Source organism: Lacerta agilis, chromosome 10 (assembly GCF_009819535.1).
Source record: "Lacerta agilis isolate rLacAgi1 chromosome 10, rLacAgi1.pri, whole genome shotgun sequence".
NCBI classification, from domain to species: Eukaryota; Metazoa; Chordata; class Lepidosauria; order Squamata; family Lacertidae; genus Lacerta; species Lacerta agilis.
The window spans coordinates 40,711,939-40,716,715 of record NC_046321.1 but is presented as its reverse complement, the minus strand read 5'-3'; positions in this window follow the sequence as shown (position 1 = coordinate 40,716,715).

The following is a 4,777-nucleotide window of genomic DNA, read 5'->3' as shown; positions in this document are numbered from 1 at the left end:
GAGAATGCGCCACCCACAGGAGCTGATTCACAGGGGGAGGGAGGGAGGGCCGCCCTCCCGACGCCTCCCTGCCCGCCCAACTTCTCCTCCCGACGGAAGGCAACAGTTCTGCTGAGGAGCTGCTTGTGTCACGACGCGGGGCTTCCTTTAAAAAAAAAAAAAAAGGGTGCCTCACGAAATCATCCATAACAGAGTTTTGTTTATTTCTGCAACGGCGGAACTCTTCCGCAGTGCGATCGTTATATTGGATCGAGGGCGGCACGCAGGGTGTGAAAAAAACGCCCCGAGGCATTTATATGATACATGTGCTGATGTGAAGACTAAAACTCCTAGGGGCCCGAACGCAGAAATACGCAGTTTCAAGGCTGAACATATAGAGGAGTGTCATAGTCACTATCCAATGCACCTTCCCATAGGATCACCAAATAGCACCATTATTTCTTGTAAGGCAACTGTGCAGCCTACATTGGCTAGCAAGTGAGAGCCCAAACTGCAGATCCCCAATCTTTTGGGAGACATTTGAAAATCAATTAAATGCTCTTTGCGCAGACAAATGAGTGATGCTCAGACACTCGTCCCCCATAAAACAGGTAACATACACCTTTCCCAGACAATACATACAATGAAGCAGGCAACCTCCTAACAAAACAAAGAAAGCACCCAAACTCCTCACTTAAAAATAAAAGAGAGAAGGGCACCTTAGTAGGCAGGTGGTTTGACGCTGAGGGCATGGTGGTGTGTCCATAGGTCAGAGCGGGGAACCAATATAAACCCCAACTTATTGTGGTCTAAACTGGATATGGGGAACCTATGGCCCTCTAGATGCTGGAGGACTCCAACTCCCATCAGCCCACAGCCACCGTGGCTAATAGCCAGGGATTATAGGCACTGCTCTGAATAGTAAGAGAATGAGTAGTTTTAGCAGGAGTGCTGGAGAAAGCCTTTTAGAGGTATCTTTTTCAGGGACTCACAAGACAGTGACTCAAATCTATTTCAGAGGAAGGCTGCATTCTTCTACTTTGCACCAAGTGATAGACCAACAACAGGAAAATCAAAGAAAGAATCCGATACAAGCCAGCACTTTTGTGACTGAAAAAAACACGTTAGAAAAATAAGCAGAATTGTTGCTTGCACCCAAGTTATACCCGTCAACGGTCAAGGAAGTGTACAAATCTACGTAATCATGTGAACATAGCAGCTGAGACTTGGATCAAAACACCCTGAGCGCAAGTCATGCTTTCTGAAGCCTCTCTATAAATACCTTTGCTAAAATAGCTCTAAAATATACCGGTATGTTGAAGGAAGCTACAGCACAATCCTTGCTAGTGAAGGAAGGGAAGCTATTTCATAATGCCTTCTTAAAAATATACCAGGATGTCCAAATGCATCAAATCCCTTTGCAGACCCTTTTTATAACTTGAGAGCCTACATTGTTTATAAGCAGCAAAGCTTGTAGTTAAAATTGTAAAACCCGCTCAAATTTACCCTCTCCCTCTCTGCCCATCTCATAGCTCACCCCTTCTTTTCACTCCCATTTCTCTTTTTTGTCCACGGATCTTTCTGATCTTAAAGCGTGGTTAAATCCCCTTTTCCTTGGGCATTTTATGTCAGCCTCCATTTTTGCTGTTCTGCTCATCTTACATAGCCTTGTTTCTATTAGTTATAGCAGAGTTCAACAGCAACATCTGGCTGCAAAAATGGGGGTCAACTCCCTCATACACTTCTGAATGCGTGTGTTAGCATTCTGCCACTCCAAGCTTCAACATTTATTTAATTTCCTCTGTGGGGGAAGGCTTTATGATATGCAGGTCTAATATAATGAATTATTCCTGTATTAGGAAACAGCACCACTCTAGCTACCATGGCAGTCCTATATAAAATGTCTTAGCATTCATACAAGCAGAATACATTTGGTAGGGATACTTATTCAATATGTTCAGGTTCCATGATAATGGAAGTAAATGATGTTTAGACACATAGATACCTCATTATTTGAATTTGTGGCTGGCTAAGTTCTGCTAGATTAGCACTTTCAAAAACCATAGTTCAACCAGCTTTGTCTGCATCTTCATATCAGATGCATTACCAAAACAAGCAGCAAGCTTAAGTAATTTAGCCTTGGATACTGTAGCACACAGACGCCCTCTAGTGTCAAACTAAATTTTGTGTTTCTGCTCAACATAAAAATGTGGTACACCTATAGCTCTCACTTGAACTGTTGCGTGTGCTGTAGTAAAAGTGTTTCCCCTCCACCTCCCAAAAAGTCTTCTGTACCCAATGTACATATATATAACCCATACATCAAATCAAGTTGTTTTGGCCAATGAAGAATTGTGCTAGAATAATTTACTTTTCAAAACAAAATAAAAAATAAAAAAATTCCTTCCAGTGGCACCTTAGAGACCAACTAAGTTTGTTCTTGGTATGAGCTTTCATGTGCATGCACACTTCTTCAGATACTTACTGCACTTTCCATTCACTTGTCAGGTAACCCAAAGGTGTCAGTGGTCAAATAGTAGCGGTATGTACAAAACATTCTAAAATGTCACACTTGAAATATTTCATCCGTTAGGAATGTTGCAAAATGTAATTGCTCATATTAATCTGTGCAAAATGAATTCCTTTAAAAACAACTCAAAGTGTATGGAAGTTGCCAAACTAGTGTTGGGAAATGCTGAACTTAAAACGAACTGTAATTTTAAAGGCGTTGGCTGCCTGTCTTTATCCTTTCCTACAAACTTGCCAAATTTGTTCCTTGTGGAAAAAGCATAGCTACCAGAAATACACAAACAGAACATGTAACTTATTTACCTTGGGCCAGATGTACAGGGAATGGAGCCTTGATGAATGCTGCAACATTGAGTTAAAACTGAATTTGTTCAGTTAAAGAGCCTTTTTAGTGAACTTGTGCCTACAATCTGTTGCACTGCATCAGACCACCCCAGCAGCCACCCTGTAACCAGCTGAAAGTTATTCAGCTATTGGGTTCACAGCTGGTACTTGAGGGAGTACTAACAGAAGGCACCTCCCATCCTCCTCTAAAAGAGGTAACATTTCTAAGGAAGCTGCAGGTTCTGAGACCTGTTTCTTCTACTGAATCTGCTTTGACACAGGAATCAATATGCTCTGTAATAAGAATCTAAAACTCATCTAAACAGTGAAGCTACTGCCTTTGAATAAGCAATGTTTCAATCTTTTCCACACATTAACTGTGCACAGCCTTTGGGGAATCCCCCCATGCTTGTTTGCTTCACACATACTTCCAGTAAACAGGAAAAGATATATATTCAGCAGTGTGGGAGTAATATATGTATGTAGTATGAAAATACATTTGTTTCTTAAGTGGTGAAATATAACTTGCTGTTCTGGCAATTGTGGTATTGATGTGAAAAAACCTGCCATGTACTAAAGACAGGGCTGGCCCAAGACATTTTGGCACCTGAGGCAAACCACAAAATGGTGGCTCCCTCCCTGCCAGGGAAGAAGGGGTGAGTAAAGATCTACATGGGGGGGGGGAGAGAAAGTTCAGTATCAGGATCTGCTTCCCATGTGGACCCTGCCACCTGAAGCAGTTGCTTCATCTTGCCTATGTGCCTATAGCTGTCAACCCTCCCTGCTGTTTCCCAATGCTATAATAAGGGAATTTCCCGCAAAAAAAGGAAAAGGTTGACAGTTATGCACATAGGTGGGCTGGCCCTGGCTAAATATATCCTTGTTTTGTAGAAAGAATTCTGTTGTAAGGCTTAGGACTCCTATTCAGTTCCTCCTGACTGTGGTTCCTCCTGCTGTATCAGGTACCAGGCAAAAGGGTTTTTTCCATCTTTCAGAAGCATCTTTTCAGGTGGCACTAGAATTACAATAGAAAGTAGGGCATCAATAGCCTCAGAGCATTCACCAAAACTCTGCATCTCTGAGTTTGCCCAATTATCCTGAGTCTGACTAGTTTTGACACACTTCTAAAAAAAAAGAAGTCCTGGACAAATTGTAAAGTTGGGAAAGTTTCAAGCTGACTGGATGTTTATTACTTTGGGTGTGAGAGTTTACTTCTCCCCAACGCATATCCAGATGGAATATAAGTAGTGAAGGAAAAAGCAAATGGCATACCTAAATTGGCCAACCTTCCAGGTGGATGGTCTGATAAACATTGGTTAGTAGTTTACAGCTGAGAAGTTTGTCAGACAACCACCAGCTTAACTCAAAACTGGACGTACAAAATATATTCTTTTTGCTATCTGGGGCACACTGGAGATTTGGATGAATCTCAATTCAGCTACAAGTAAAGACCACGTTAAACTTTTAAGAAAGGAGTAATTGAAGATGCGTACCCTCTGTGAAACATGTCAGAGAGAAGTACCTAATCCTATAACCTTATTTGAACAAACCGGGAATGGGGAACCTATAGCCTTCCAGATGTTCAACTACAATTCCCATCATTCTCGACCACTGATCATGCTTGGTTGGGATAGGAGTCCAAAAAATATGGATGGTCAGAGGTTCTCCTGTCCTACTTTTAAGGGGACAAGGCAGTTAAAAAGTTATATTATTACTGGATCTTCAAAGTTTCTAGGCAGGAAAGTGCTACAGTTGTGGTGCAAAAGTCCTTTGAGATAGTTTATGCAAGCCTACTGAAACAAACTTGTGCAGGAGTACAACCCTGGAGGCATTTCAATGGTGCTTGTGCACATAACCCTCAGGGGCTGGTCCTGTTCAGCAAAAACATCCTACAGTGATATACTTGTGAGATTTTTTTAAATAAAAAAGTACACAGGCATACAAC